The following is a 17,858-nucleotide window of genomic DNA, read 5'->3' on the forward strand; positions in this document are numbered from 1 at the left end:
GTTATATGGACATATCAGAGAGTAGGACTCATAATTTCAGACTGGTTTAGAAACACCAGGATTCATTTTAATGAAAATGCAAAATAATTAGTAGTGGTTGCCTATAATCCTATGTCAAGAAGTGTTTGGAGACTCATGCAGATTCAGTCAGAATGATTATTATGATTCTTTAGTAACATCAGCAATGGACAAGTGTCTGGATGTTGGAAGTTTTCAAATTCTGCTTTAGCAGTTTAGCATTGTATGTTGCTCTGAACTCAAAAGAAACATGTCTGATTATTTTGCTCTTTATAATCATACCTTTAGAAACAGAGCCAAAACCAAAACAGGATAAACTGATTAACTTACATTAACCTTTCCTTCTGAGTTCTTCAGCAGCAGATTGACAATGATAAGTGTTTATATTATGAATTTCCCTGTTATATAATGGAAGATAATTTAAGGTAAGTCATTTTCTTCATTATTACTTTAGTACCTTTAAAAATTAAAATGATTTATAATATAATAAAAAAGAAAAGCAGTAAAAATGCTTTCAATAGATTATATATAATATATTATAATATATATTATAATATATTATAATATATATTATAATATATAATAATATATAATATATATATATATGATGAGAGAAAAAGGGAGAGAGATTTAAATATCTCCACCCTATGCAAAACACTTACATTTTATGTGAAGGCACACCTGTGAGATATTGTGGGTTTGGTTCCAGACCACAGCAATAAAGTGAATATCACAATAAAGTGAGTCACACAAATTTTTTGGTTTTCCAGCAGATATAAAGTTGTTTTTTTTGGTTTTCCAGTAGACATAAAAGTTGTTTACTCTATACTGTTCATTAAGTATGCAAAAGCATTGTCTGTAAAACAATGTACATGTCTGAATTTAAAATAAATTTATCACTAAAAGTGCTAATGATCATCTGAGAGTTCAGTGAGTTGTAATTTTTCTGCTGGTGTAGGGTCTTGCCTAGATGCTGATGGCCATTGACAGATTAGTTGTTGTTCAAGTTTGAGGTGGTTCTGCTTATTTCTTAAAATAAGACAACAAAACTTAATGCATTGATTTTCTTTTTACAAAACATTTCTCTGTGACGTGCAATGCCATTTGATAGTATTTTACCCAAAATGGAACATTTAAAATTGGAGTCAACACTTGCAAACTCTGCTGCTGCTTTATCAAATAATTTGTGTAATATTTAAATATTTTGTTATTATTTAAACAATATTCACATCTTTACCAGGAGTAGTTTCCATCTCAAAAACTACATTATTTGCCCGTCCATAAGAAGCAAGTCCTTATTAGTTAAAGTTTTATTATGAGATTGCAGCAATTCAGTCACATCTTCAGTCTCCACTTTTAATTCTATTTCTCTTGCTATTTCTGCAACATCTGCAGTTACTTTCTCTGCTGGAATCATGAACTCCTGAAATTCATCCATGACAGTTGAATCTACCTTCTTCCAAACTACTGTTAATGTTGATATTTTTACCTCCTTCTATGAATCAGCAAGACAAACTATCAATAGAGTAAACAAATAATCTACAGAATGGGAGAAAGTATTTGCAAACTATTCATCTGACAAAGGACTAATACCCAGCATCTATAAGGAATTTAAACAAATGTAGGAGAAAACACTAACAACCTCATTAATAAGGAGCTGAACAAACACTTTTCAAAAGAAGACATACATGCTTACAAGAAGCATATAAAAAAAGCTAAGCATCCCTAACCATTAGAGAAATGCAGATGAAAACCGCGATGAGATACCATCTCAAACCAGCCAGAATGGCTATCATTAAAAAGTCAAAAAATAACAGATGCTGGCGAGATTGTGGAGAAAAGGGAACACTTATACACTGTTGCATTATTCAACTACTGTAAATTAGTTCAACCAGTGTGGAAAGCAGTATGGCAATTCCCCAAAGGGCTAAAAACAGAACTACCATTTGACTCAGCAATCCTATTACTGGGTATGTACCCAGAGGAATAAAATCATTCTATGATAAAGACACATGCATGCAAATGTTCACTGAAGCACAATTCACAATAGCAAAGACATGGAATTAACATAAACACCCATCAGTGACAGTTTGGATAAATAAAATGTGGTACTTTTACACCATGGAATACTATGCAGCCATAAAAAAGAATGATGTCATGTCTTTTTTGTGGAAACATGGATGGAGCTGGATACTATTATCCTTAGCAAATTAATGGAGGAACAGAAAACCAAACACCACATATTCTCACTTATAAGTGGGAGCTAAAAATTGTACTCATGAATACAAAGAAGGAAACAGCAGACACTGGGGTCTACCTGAGGGTAGAGGGTGGGAGGAGGGAGAGGAGCAGAAAGGATAACTATTGGGTAGTGGGCTTAATACCTGGGTGAAGAAATAATCCTTACAGCAAACCCCTGTGACATGAATTCACCTATGTAAGAAGGCTTCATATGTACCCTTGAACCTAAAATAAAAGTTTCAAAAAAATTTTTCATAAATTCTATAAATAGATGTGTGGTCATCCAGGCTTTGTTATTTGACTTACAGAGCATAGGCAGAGTAGATTCAGCATAATTATTGAGGGCCCTAGGATTTTTGAACTGTTAATGAGTATTGGTTTTAACTTGAAGTCACCAACAGCATTACTTCCTAAGAAGAGAGTCAACCTGTCTTTTGAAGCTATGAAGCCAGGGTCTTTTGATTTCTTATCATTTGTGTGTTGACTGAAGTAGAACTTTTAATTTCTCTCAAGAACGTTTTCTTTGCATTCACCATTTGGCTAAATGCCGAAAGATGCCAAGTTTTACACTATATTGGCTTGCAACATGTCTTCCTCACTAAGGTTAATCATTTCTAGCTTTTGATTTAAAGTGTGGTACATGTAACTCCTTTCATTTGAATGCTTAGATGCCATTGCAGGGTTATTAATAGGCCTAATTTTTTTTTCTAGGATAATTCTGAATTAAAACCGTCACATTTACTTTCTTTTAACTTTCCAAACTGTAGCTATTCACAAAAGCTTTATAAGTTTTAGGCTATTGACTTTTTTTTTTTTTTTGATAATACAACATTTTATCCCACATGGAGAACGGAGAAAAATTTTTATCACAAAAGTTTCAAAACGTTTAACTTTCACATGAGGTAATGCCAGTCCCGCAGTCTGCATTATTTTCCATCAGCATCTGAGAGATTCAGTCCTTCAGCATGAGTTTAACAGCTTAGTTAGCTTTTTAACAACATACTCCAATTATAGTCAGGTTATAAAACAGGAGATAATTTTCAGCATACCAAATCAAACCCATATAATTAATTACAGTAAATTTTCCTCTGATTATAAATGTTATATATTTCATGATGTAATTGGCCTAATTTCAATAATGATGTGTCTCAGGGAATAGAGAGGCCTGAGGAGAGGGAGAAAAATGGGGGAATGGTTGGTCTGTGGAGCAGCTAGGAAACACACAGCATTTATCAATTAAGTTTGCTCTTTTATTTGGGTGTAGTTAGTGGCATCCAACACAATAGTAGCATCAAAGATCACTGATCACAAATAGCCATAACAGATATTATAATAATAAATTTAAAATATTTCTAGAATTACCAAAATGTGATACAGAGACAAGAAATGAGCTCATGCTTTTGGAAAAATTGCACTAATATAATTGCTTGATGCAGGATTTCCACAAACTTTTGGTTTCTAACAAACACAAAATCTCTGAAGCAGCACAGTAAAGCAAAGTCCAATAAGATGTGGTATGCCGGTATAGAAATATCCATTAATAGAGAAATAAACCCTTACGCTGAACTTCAGGATGACTCAGATGCACATTTGTACACCTAAATAAATAGATGTGTGGAATCTATACCATGTAGGTGCATATGCATATGTGTACATAGGTTCATATATTTAAATGTGTCCATAAATACGTAATAGTAATTATAATATATATTTATTGGTTTCATATTTTTTTTTTTTAGATTCAAGGATCACAGGTGCAGGTTTGTTGCCTGGGTATATTGTGTGATGCTGAGGTTTTGGGTATGAATGATTCCATCGCCCAGGTACTGAGCAAAGTACCCAATAGTTAGTATTTCAACCCTTGTCCGCCTCTCTCCTTTTCACCTCTAGTAGTTCCTCATTTCTATTACTGCCATCTTTATTTCTGTGAGTACGCAATGTTTAGGTCCCAATTATAAGTGAGAAAATGTGGTATTTAGTTTTCTTTTCCTGTGTTAATTTGCTTAAGATAATGGCCCCCAGCTGCATCCATGTTGCTGCAAAGGAAATGATATTTTTTTATGGATGCGTAGTATTCCATGGTGCATATGCACCATATTTTCTTGATCCAGTCCACCATGGATGGGCACGTAGGTTTGTTCCATGTCTTTGCTATTGTGAATAGTACTGTGATGGACATGTGAGTGCATGTATCTTTTTGGTAGAAGAATTTATTTTCTTTTGGATGCACAACTAGTGATGGGATTGATGGGTTGAATGGTAGTTCTAGTTTAAGTTCTCTGGGAAATCTTCAAATTGCTTTCCACAGTGGCTGATCTAATTTACTTCCTGCCAGCCATGCATAAGGGGTTTCTTCTTTTGAAAACGATTTTTGGTTTTGTTGATTCTTTGTATGAATTTTTGGGTCTCAATTTATTCAGTTCTACCTTAATTTTAGTTATTTATTTTCTTCTGCTAGCTTTGAAATTTGTTTGTCCTTGTTTTTCTATTTTTTTTTTTTTTTTGAGACGGAGTCTTGCTCTGTCGCCAGGCTAGAGTGCAGTGGCACGATCTCAGCTCACTGCAACCTCTGCCTCCCAGGATCAAGCGATTCCTCTGCCTCAGCCCCACAAGTAGCTGGGATTACAGTCACGTGCCACCACGTCCAGACAATTTTTTTGTATTTTAGTAGAGACAGGGTTTCACCATGTTGGCCAAGATGGTCTCTGTCTCCTGACCTCATGATCCACCCGCCTCGGCCTTCCAAAGTGCTGGGATTACAGGCATGAGCCACCGCACCTGGCTTGTCCTTGTTTTTCTAGTTCTTCTAGATGTGATGTTGTATCATTAATTTGAGATTTCCTTAACTTATTGAGGTAGGCATTTAGTGCTATAAACTTTCCTCTTAACACTGCTTTTGCTGCATCCCAGAGATTTTGGCATGTTGTATCTCTGTTTTCATTTATTTCCAAGAACATTTTTATTTCTGCCTTAATTCCATAGTTTACTCAAAAGTCATTCAGGAAAAAGTTGTATAAATGTGTCCACATGTACATAATAATTATAATATTTATTTATTGGTTATATCGTTTTTCATCTGTAAAATAGAAATAATAATAATACCTACTAGCGTTTTAGTAAAGATTAGAATTAATCAATGTATTACTTATGTTATTTTATCCATGTTGTTCCAAAATGATTTTCAGTGACTTCTAAACATAACCAACCTAATTAAAATGGAATTAATTGCAAATAAATATGCAAACAAGTACAAAAAATATAGAGAAAAGGTGAATTCGAGAGCAAGTTTAATATTAAACATAGGCAAATGTCTCCATATCCACAATTATAACACATATATATATACATGCACACATACATACCTAGGCATACATATTATATATATGTATATATAATATATATGTATATGTAATATATATATGTATATATAATATATATGTATATGTAATATATATGTATATATAATATATATGTATATGTAATATATATGTATATATAATATATGTATATGTAATATATATATGTATATATAATATATATATGTATATCCTATAGCAAACCTTGTCTCTAAATTTCCTCTTAAAAGTGGTACACATTGTCCAAATTATCCAAAGTACATTTCATTTTCCCACTCTCCTCAGTGTCTGTGTATACAGAAATATCCCCTCGCTAACCTAAGTAAAATTTCTTAAACTGATTCATTTTGTACATGATGTCACTATCTGTCAGATTATCTATGTTCATGGTGTTTTGCACCCAGTAATTGATAATTTAAAGCAATCCCTTCTGTCAGGGTTTGGGCATGTAATATTGTGTACAAGCAATTATAAACATATTTGTGAGAAAGATTAAATTTGGCTCTCCATTGAATCAGGAATATCAAGCTTTAGACAAATTGGATTTATCAGCCTTTTCAGACATCTAATTGATAACGTTTTTATAGATAAATGAATAACAAAGAGCTAGATGATAACAATGCACTTGGCCCATGGACAACACAGGTTTGTACTGCACTGGTACACTTATACATGGATATTCTTTTACCTCTGTCACTTCTGAGACAGCAAGAACAACCCCCTTTTCTGCTCCTCCTCCTCAGTCTATTCAGCATGAAGACAATGAGTATGAAGACTTTTATGATGATCCACTCTCAATAAATGGTAAATATATTTTCTCTTTCTTATAATTTTCTTAATACCATTTTATATTCTCTAGCTTACTTCAGTAATACAGTATATAATGTGTATTACATACAAAATATGTATTAACTAATGTTTATTTTATCAGTAAGGCTTTCAGTCAACAATAGGCTATTAGTAGTTCAGTTTTAGGGGAATCAACAGTTATATCTGGGTTTTTGACTGGATGGGGTTGGTGCTCCTAAGCCCCACATTGTCCAAGGGTCAGCCGTATAAACTTTATCCTTTCTACTCAATTAGGCATACTTTTGTGAAGATACTTTGCAGATGTAATCAAGGTCTCAAATCAATTGAACTTCAGACGATCAGCTGGGCCTGGCCTAATCACATAAGCCTGTTAAAAACAGGGATTTTTCTCCAGCCGATTGTACAAGGGAAGATTATAGATCTGTATTCATACAAGCCTGGAAAGAAATAAATATCTGCGTTGTGAACTACCTTCATAACAAAGCCTTGGTCATCTCAAGTCTTCATTGAATCAGTGTAATCAGTCTCTTACCATAGCTGCCTGACAGAATAAGCATGAGCATTTTGGGGTATAAATAATATTTACTTCAATTTGGATAGTGTTTTAAAACACAGCATCTGGTAAACAATTACAAATTAGGTGACCTACAGGAAAATGTAATCTTTAATAAAGTCATTAGTAATTTGAAGCAGATTAGCTAGCCATTTGAAATATCATGCAGGGGTTTTAAAAGAATTTTAATTAATATTTTAACAAGCCTAAAGGAAAAGACGAAAAGGTTGAGAATTTTCGTACAAAAAAAAGTATCTCTAAAAACCAACCAACCAAATAGAAAATGCTATCTAGAATAAAGGTTTCAATGCTGGACTTAATACCAGACTAGATATATCAGAAGGAAGATACATAGAAAGGTCTATAGAAACATTTAAACTGATGCACAGAGGAGAAATAAAAGACTGGAAATGAACAAGAATATAAGAGACATGTTGGATGATATCAAATAATCCACAGTATATATAGTTAGAGTCTCAGAAGGAAAGGAGAGACACGATGGAAAATAAACATTTGAAAAGATAATGGCAAAAAGCTTTTCAAAAATAATAAAACCCTTATCAACACATTCAAAAACTCTATAACTCCCAAACAGGACAAATATAATGAAGAAATACACTTAGACACATACAGTCAAATTACTGAAAACTAAAGATAAACAGAATATCATAACAAAGCTAGAGGAAGAAAGAAAGACACATTACAACAACCATATGAATTCGTTTACTTCTTAAAAAACAGTGTAATGAGTAGAAAAAATAATAACTTTGCAAAAAAAGAAAACCACCTAACTTGTCAACCTAGAGTTGAAGAAAGTGAAAAATATCTAATCTACTTCAGAAATGAAAGGAAAATAGAAACATTTCAGACAAATAAAACTTGAGATAATATGTTACCAGCAGATTCCCAATATGAAAATTAATATTAAAAATTGTATATATGAAAATCATACATATTAACATCAAATTTCACATTTTTAGAAAAGTAGATTCCTCTGCTTAACAATTTTAATTAATGCATTCTTTATTTTAAATTCAAGCATTTTAGTGATTATAAAATACCAAATTTCTAATTCCTATAATTCTTTTTCAGGAAGGAATTGAAAGTGCAATAGTGAAGGCCTTAGCAGGTGAAAATCACCATCTGTTTTTTGAACAGATACACATTAATATAAGGGATTGTGATTTCATCATAAACATTTAACTGTAAAGGTAAAGAAAACTCCAGTGTATATAGCAAGAAAAGGAAGCAGCAACCTGGGACTGCGGGAATAAAAGAAAACGTTTGGAATTGTTAAAATTTAGGAGTTTACAGGTGAAGAGGCAATCCACAGAATTGGAGAAATTATTTGCAAACTATCCATTTGACAAGAGAGTAATAACCAGAATATATATGGAGCTCAAATAACTCAGAAAAAAAAATCTAATAATCCAATTAAAATTGGACAAAAGATCTGAGTAGACATTTCTCTAAAAAAGAAACAGAAATGGTAAACAGGCATATGAAAAGGCACTCAATATCAATGATCATCAGAGAAATGCAAATTAAAATTACAATGAGATATCATCTGATGCCAAAAAATGGCTTAAATCCAAAAGACAGGCAATAATGAGAATACGTGAAGGTGTGGAGAAAGGGAACCCTCCTATGCTGTCCCTGGGAATATAAATTAGTACAAAAACTATGGAGAACAGAACAGAAGTTCCTCAGAACACTAAAAATAGTACTTCCATATGATGCAGCAAGCCCACTGCTAAGTATATATCTAAAATAAAGAAAATTGGGATATTGAAGAGGTATCTGCGCTCTTGTGTTTGTTGCAGCATTATTCATAATAACCAAAATTTGGACGCAACCTAAGTGTCCATCAACAGATGAATGGATAAAGAAAATGTAGTACATGTATACAATGGAGTACTATTCAGCCATAAAAAAGAATGAGATCTTGTTATTTGCAATAACATGGATGGAACTGGAGATCACTATATTAAGCCAAAAAGACAGGCACAGAAAGACAAACTTTGCATGTTCTCACTTATTTGGGAAAGCTAAAACTGAAAACAAACAAACTCATGGAGAGAGAATAGAATGATGGTTCCAAAGGCTGGGAAGGGTAGCGAGGGTGGAGAGAAGTGGGTATAGTTAATGGGTACAAAACTATAATTAGAATGAATAAGATCTAGTATTTGATAGCACAACAGGGTGACTACAGTCAACAATAATTTAGTGTACATTTTAACATAACTAGAAGAGTATAATTGTATGGTTTATAACACAAAGCAAGGATAAATGGTTGAGGTGATGGACGCCCCATTTACCCTGATGCGTTTATTACACATTGTATGCCTGTATCAAACTATATCCTGTATCCTACAAATATATACACTAACTGTATCCATAAATATTAAAAATTTAAAAATTAAGAGTTTAGGGAAGGAGACTTAGATAAAACAAAACAAAACACTTACTTTAGGGATGAGACTACTGCTCAGTAATGGCAAATGTACAAAGCAAGGAAAGCATGATGGACCCAGGAGTAGGAAAAAAAAATTATCCGGATTTCTCAGTGCTGTTAAATGGTCTTAAGCCACTGAGATACAGAAATGTAAGCAACATATAAGGAGCTAATGTTGATTTGACATACTATAGAAGCATTTTTCTCTTGGTATAATATGAGAATTTGACCTTTGGCCATTTTTCTAGTCAAGTGCTCTGAACTGAGAGGACCAAATCATTACGGTATAGACTAAGACCCTAGGTTAACTCCCAAAGTCCCATAAAGATTAAAGTGCTGTGTCCATGTATATTTATATTTCCAGAAATACAAAGTCCAGACTTTGAAGACATCTCTAGGTCATAAAAGTCAGAAGCCCCAGGGTTTATTATCTGACCCTTAGAAAGATGTGCCTACATTGTAAGGTGTTAGAGTCAGGACCCAAGATTATTCCAACTCATATCCAAGGAGCAAATGCTCTCTATCTTTCTGTATGTATTTGCATGTATGCCTGTATAAATATATGTATAAATGTATATGTGTCCATTATTTTTTATAAAAATAACATTTTTTTTTTTCAGGAAGAACTAGGGACAACTTTCTCTGTCCTGTATATAAATGTTATCCCTCTTCCTTGCCTGTGAAGTGACTGGTTACTCTGGTATATTTTATTTTCCATCTGGCATTCATTGATTTGTCCCATTGGTAAGATCTATGGCAAAGGCAGGTCAACATACTTTTCTGTAAAGTAATGCTATAAACTGAATATTTCTGTTATCCACAAAATAATATATTGAAGTCTTAATTATCAATGAGATGGTATTAAGAGGTGGGGACTTTGGCAGGTGTGTAGGTCATGAGGTTGGAGCCCTTATGAGTGACATTAGTTCCCTTAGAAAAGAGGCTCTGGAGTGCTCTCTCAATCTTGCTACAATATGAGGGCACGGCCAGGGGAAGGCTGTCTATGAACTAGGAAGCAGGCCTTCATCAGACACCAAATCTGATGGTGTTTTGATTTAGGACTTTCCGGCCTCCAGATATGTGAAAAATACATTTCTCCTGCTTATAAGCCACCCAGTCTATGGTAGTTTGTTACAGCAGTTCATACAGATTGAGATAGGTAATTAACAAAAATTTGTCTCTTATTCAGAACCTTCAACTGTTCATTCAAGATAAAGTTAATAATGACGAATGTTGAAAACTCAGCACTGGGCACCAGCTGGCTAACGCCAGTGCTGCTGAAAGAATACAGAATAAAATTAGTGCTGCTGAAAGAATACAGAATAAAATTAGTGTTTCTAATATTGGCAAAACTGCCAGCTGCACCCAGCTGTTGCTACAGGAAGAAATTTTCACTGCCAGGGTGAAAAAGTGTGTTAAGGTGATACTCACAAGTAGAGAAACAGACAAAAAGCTCACAAGAATGCCCCAGGAATTAAGAAGTCCCTTCCTCCTCCTCCAAGCTTATAGTCTCCTGGTGCCATCTATTTTCAGACCTTAACCCATTTATGTCAGGTGTTCCATTATTGGAACACTAAGCTTGTGGGAGTCATATATACACTACTGCCCAAGGTCATCGCCCAAGGTCTGATTTTTCACAAAAAACATTTGCAACCTGCAGCATAAATGGGCTAACAGGGAGCCATCTGGAACAGCAGAAATGTGCTTTTCACAGTCCCAGTCCCAAAATCAAAAAGGATTGTAGAGAAGGGCAAGTTTAGAGACGAGAGAAAATAAATTACTAACAGGCATAGGGTGTTTCTGAGAAAGGAGAGAATGTTTCATCAGTTTATGTCATCTGATGCTGCTCTGATGTTTTTCTTTTTCTTGTTGTGATATTATCATTTCAAGCTGAGGGGATGAGGAAACTTTTCAAATTATTTTTTAAGTGTATTTAAATTATTAATAGAAAGGAAAACAGATTTGTTCTCTTTAAAATTCATGTTAGAAAAAGTGTATAGATTGGTAAATACAAAAGCATCAGTCTATTAAACTATGTAAGATAGGATCAAAAAAGTAAAATAAATTAATAATAATCATAGGAAAGACATTATTTCTTGATTTTACAAGAAGACTAAAGTTTCATAAAAATAGCTTATGCCTCTAAAAAATGTTGTTCCACCAGAAGAAAAAAGATGATTGAAGGTGCTGCACCTTCATTCTGATGTTTGTCAGGATTTTTGAAGGAGTGAAAATATAGATGTACACATTCATAGATGTAAGAAAATGTCACCATAACTCCCTCTAGCAGAGAAGTGGATTTTGTTTAGTAAATACATTTATAACTGTCCTGTGGGGAAAGGTGAGACCCTAGGGGCAGTCATTAGGTAGCAAGTCTATAAAAGAACTAGCTACAATTTTCTATGTGATAAAGAAAGAAGAGTCTGTAGAGTAAGAGAGAGATGCTAGGAGGAAAAGGAAGATATGCAACAAGATGACGTGAAGCTAGTATTGAACATGGAGGAAAGAGGTAATACAAAGTATCCCAAGAAATAAGATTTGAAAAGAACAATTACCAGCTTTTTTAAAATCTTTTTTTGAGATGGAGTCTCACTCTGTCCCTCAGGCTGGAGTGCAGTGGTACGATCTGGGCTCACTGCAAGCTCCACCTCCCGGGTTCACGCCATTCTCCTGCCTCAGCCTACTGAGTAGCTGGGACTACAGGCGCCCACCACCACACCCGGCTAATTTTTTTGTGTTTTTAGTAGAGACGGGGTTTCACCGTGGTAACCAGGATGGTCTCGATCTCCTGACCTCGTAATCTGCCCGCCTCAGCCTCCCAAAGTGCTGGGATTACAGGTGTAAGCCACCGCACCCAGCCAATTAACAGCATGTATGTCCACGTTGCATACTGAACGTGTTTGAGTTTGCTTTGTCAGCATGAAGTAGAAGGGTGGACTTTTGCCCAAACTTTGAGTCAGATGTGCAGACTGCAAATCCCCTCCATAGGAATAGTTTATTATTCATGCAAGGTACTACAGGGGAGAGCACAGCTTGCACAAGCAGATCCAGACTGCCTTGCCAGAAGCAGAGGGAGTTAGCTCTTTCACAGACGCTAGGGGGTGGGATTGGGGAAAAGTTCCCATGCTGGTTGGAGTTGTACAAGGTTCATATTTCCTAAGGGTGCCAATGTACACCTTGTAATAAGTCTGTCCATCTGTCCATATGTAGAACCAAAGGGGAAAGAAAGATGAAGTTTAAAACAATGTCAGTAGCCAAACATCAAAAAAACAGTTGGACTCTTTATTATAGAGTTGCTATGATGAAATGTCCTTCTCTAAACTCCAAATCTTCCATTAATTCTACTAGATTGATGTATTCTATAGATGAGGTTTATGTTTATTACTGATTTTGTTTGTTTGGGTGAAATTCAAGGAAGATGCCAATATTTTATAGAACAACTATTGATGTCAGAGATGACATGATAACATTAACTCTACAGTACCAGGAATATCTTTGAGGAGTTTAGCACAACTTATTTGCACTATTGGAGCTGAAGAGTTTTACTAGATTTGAAGTGGGAAGAAGATCTCAGCTAAAATAAAGGCAATCGGCACATAAAACATGTAAATTCAGTTGCAACTGAGCACTGTCATAACCACCTGGACTATATTTCTTCAAATCTTAATAAAAGCATATTTATTTAAGGTTATAGTTTTTTTAAAAATAAACTGTCGGTTATGTTTTATTTATATTTTATTATTAAACTTACCACGAAAAGTTTATAATTTTGTATTAATTTTATTATCTACCTGGGCCTCAATGCACCTCTACAACCTGTTTACAACTGTTTGTATTTGTGAAGCCGCAAAAACATGTATAAAACTTCAAATGTCTGTAGCTACTCATTTTTTTCCAATTCCTATTTAAAATATGTAAATGGAGAAAAATACTGTAGTATAACCAAAATTATATCTACAAAATTTACTTCTTTCTTGAAAATAATTGCTAAATAAGTACATCACATTGAAAAGTTTTAAAATTGTAAAATGAACGGAATTGGTAGGTATCTCTGGATTTTCTCAGTTCACATTTCAACTAATGCATTAATATTCAATAGTAAAATTATAATTATTTTGACTTTATTTAAATGAACAAAACATTCTAAAAACAAAAACACAAATAATTGGCAATGACCTAAGAAAAACAAATTAATGGAAATGTAAGTATTTTCAATCTACCACAACAGTACCCTTAATAGCATTAAAGCACTGTGTTATCTGGGATTTAGTAAGTACACAGGACTCAAATTTTAAAGGACATTTAGATTTCAGAATTGTCTCTGGGGATATAGCATGATTAGGAATCATGACAGTAGAGATGACAGATGAATACACTTGAGAATCATAAAAGAATCACACTCTACTGTATTTCAATATGAGTGTAAGAGAAGAGAGGGATAAATAATAGTGACTGTCTTCTGATTCAAACTGGTGGATAGATATTGCTTCACTGAAGTACACAGAGATAATTAAGTTGACGATGAGTATAGTTTTGGGCATGCCTATAAGATATTCAAGTGGAGACATCCAAGAAGCATAGATAAACTCAGTATTGAATTTATAGCTAAGCTTAGGCCTTGAAACAAAAATATGAGTTATTATTGTTCTTATAATAAAACTGGTTGGTCCAGTTTCTTCTAATTTCTTTTACTCATTTAACAGTTAACAGTACACAGAAGCTTTTGGTTTCCAGTCTGGTCTGTATGAAGTGTAGAAGTTTACTTGCTGTACTAACAGCAAATAAAAAGTTGAACAAACTGAAAATTCAACAGCTCTTCTTAGATCCTTAGCAAAGTGAAGTCACAGGGCAAACCACCTGCTCCCCAAATTGGAGAGACAGACAGGCAGGTATAGAGAATCACATCTTACTGGAGCGGAAACCTCTGCAGGAATGAGTGCCCGGTTAGAAAAGCCTAAACTTTAATTGGTGAAATGCTAGAAGTTCAGTGTGGAGAATTCTGAGAGTTAAAATCTTAGGGAGACCCAGTCATAAGAGTGGCCTCACCCTTTTGTGGGTTTTACCTACAGGAGCCCTGCATTATCCTAGTTGGTTTTCCTTAATTCTGTAGTCACCTTTGTAAATTATCTTTTCATTAAACTCATTCATTCCCCTTTTGAATATGCCAATAATTTCCTCTCAGGATGTATGAGATTGTTGGAACTAGGAATGACTAAAGAAAACAGATTTTTTAAATGAAACCTGACATTGGATTGCTATCAAATTTTTAATATATACTATGATGTCCTTGTTGAAGGGAAATTACATATGGGTAAACTGGCTTGAAGTAACTCTTTTCAATCTTTTAATTATGGGTGGAATGGGTTGCAAATGGAGGGCAAGGCAATGGCAGTCACCCAGCTGTCACTTAGTTACAAAGGCAACAATCATGATTACTAACATTATGGCTTGAAGCAGCTACCTTTGAAAATTTTAGAGTTCATACAGAACAAGGATGAAAAAGTAGAACGCCTCAGTGGCAATTCTGAAAAAAGTTTCTTATCTCTTATAGTTTCAGGGAAGACATAGCTTAGAATCAAGCCCGGGGCTTAATTGTAAAAATTAAAGTTACAATGCCAGTATATAACCCAACTACATTTTCTTATGCTAAGATAAGTACGCTTGGAGGAAAAAAGTGAAATTCTGAAATACACAGTGAAAAAAATCTAAGCAAGCATAGACCAGATGAGATGAGGCTGAGAATATTTACGCCGAAATTCTTCTGAAACTTTCTTGTTAGCAAAAGCAATTTCTCCTTCTGTGAAGGAATCATCTTTTTTTCTGCTTAAAAGTATTGCATGTGAAGTGGGTAGTTACATCACAAGTACATGTTGATTCTCCTTAGTAAATGTTTAATTTAAATAATTGGCTCATGCACATTTGCATGGCATTAACATTCTCTAAGTTCAGTTGAAACATAAATTCAGCTGTGGCCTACCATCACTTGAAAGGCAGAACTCCCCAGATATTCTTAGGAGGAAGGAGCATGAAAGCATACAGAAGTGGAATTTTTGTAGTGACTGTATTATGTGCAACCTTCTCAGCCACTCCCTAAGCATATCTTCCAGGTGGACACTCCTGGCAAGCAACATGATTTGATGAGGAATCCACCAGCATCAACAAATAACTATTGGTGTCTTCTCTGTAAATTAACAATGACAATAGAAAATACCTCAGTGGGATTAAGAATAACACATTTTGGAATGTTAAAAGCAGTAGATGGCTCTTTAACCTGAGTAACAATTTGAATGCCATTTCAATAATAAACTTCAGTGACAAGGTTTTAATCACAATGTTTTGGAGGTTTGTGGCGATATTTAATTGAATATAAGATCCTTATTAATGAAAGAGATGGACATCCCACTGAGGTACTGCTGTAAATATATAAGTGGAAAACCTCTAGGCACGGAAAGCAGAGACCTAACTTCAGCAACACTGACAGGGATCCAGAACTCCTTACTCAGTTCCCAAGTCTAAGCCAATCCACAACCAATTATCATTGATAGGAAACCCAGTTCTCTTGAGGAAGAACCATGTTCTTTGCCCAAAACAGAATAATGTGAGTCTTTCCTCTGTTATTCTAAAAGGTGAACTGCAGACCTCTTGCAGAGTAACACCACATTTAGGAAAGAAAAATTATACTGGGTTATCAGAAATTGTCTTTGAAATGAAACACTAACTCCTGGGGATCCATAACTCTACAGTGATCTAGCAGTCAAAGTCAAGGTTTATGAAGGAAAGATGTTTGATATAAGCCCTTGCCCAAATAGGTCTCGCAGTAAATCCCATGAGACTGCAGATCCATCTGGTATTTGTTTCTCTATCCTAGAGTTCATAGTAAAAATACAAGTAACTGGTAAAAATGGGCATACTGCTTTCTGACCCTTAGAGTGAGAGCTACTTTGGTAAGAAGTGCCAAGCAGAGCCCTTCCAACTGTCCCTGAAAAAGTGAAAAATGACCATATTGCCAATTAGATGGTGATAACAATGGCACATCCACTTCTGTATGTGGTATCTGTATTGAAGAAAACTAACACAAATCCTGGCATGTGGTATGTAGCTATTGGCCAATCTACTTTTTTTAGAAATTTTAATAAACAAAAATTATCAGGAATAACTTGTCTTTACCTGGTAGAAATAGTATTCCTCCTTTGCTCTCCTTTATTAGAACTATGCCTAGCCTCCTGGTCAATGTGATCATGTAGTTTGGAATGATTGCCATCATCTTTTTATCCCACAGAACATAGAATATATTAGGTTGATGGATTGGATAGTATGCAATTACTGGAGCAGATTTAATCAGTCTATAAAAAACTGTTGCCTCTGCAACTGACCAGGAGCTTAAGTTGCTGTACATCTACAGGGAAGACAAGTGAGAAAAACTCTGGTATTGAAGCAGAAGTGATGACAATATAAGCATTTATAAGGACAAGCTAGGACCTATGAAGATAACTCCTGTCTGTTTCTCATTGCTGCCAACCTTGACAATAAAGGTAACTTGCAAACGACGCTAACACCTTTTGTCATGAAGCTGCACATGCACCCGACTAAGGGCTCAGTGAAACTAAAGAAAAACACCTGATAGGAGCTGGAGAAGCTGTGGGCTTGACTGTTGCCCCATACCAACAACATGAACCAGCAGATTAGTGACGATGTACATGAGCTACAGTGGTGCCTGGCACACTACTATATCCTCATTCAGAGAATTTTGCTGCTGCTTAAATTCTATATACCAAATCTCATGAAAATTTCTCTCGGGGCCAATTATAAGTGAAAACCATATAAGAAAAGAACTTTTGGAAAACAGTTTTAGCATGGCTATGTTGACACTATGCAAAACCATCACAAACTTTATAATCTTGCAGACAAAATGGTATTGGAAATGCCTGTGGCAGATAGGAATTATCTATAAGGTGTCCGACAAACCCCAGTAGGACAATCACAGTGCAGACTTCTAAGTTATTTAGTAAAGCCACGACCTTGTTTGCTGATAACTACTGTCCATTTGAAAATGGTCTCTGGCATGCTAATGGGCCATGGTAGTTGCTGAATTCCTGGCTGTGGGGAACCATGTGACCAGAACTATGCAGCATAAATGGATCCAGTGAATCAAAATCACACTTACACAGCAACAGCCCAGTGTAAATGTAAATTGTATATCTGAGATGGTATTTGAGTAGATCCAGAGGCAAAAGTAAATATAAAATACAGTTGACTCAGATATCTATTATATCTGCTCCTATTTCTTTGTTGTCCACTTTTAAACCAACAGATCTCATGAAGGATTCCTTTTGACCACTTGATACAGGAAGAAAAACATGGGTGTGGTTTATAATTGGGTCTGCATGACATGCTGGTACCAGTTTAAAGTGGATGGCTACTGCAT

This window comes from Nomascus leucogenys, chromosome 2 (assembly GCF_006542625.1).
Source record: "Nomascus leucogenys isolate Asia chromosome 2, Asia_NLE_v1, whole genome shotgun sequence".
Classification (NCBI taxonomy): Eukaryota; Metazoa; Chordata; class Mammalia; order Primates; family Hylobatidae; genus Nomascus; species Nomascus leucogenys.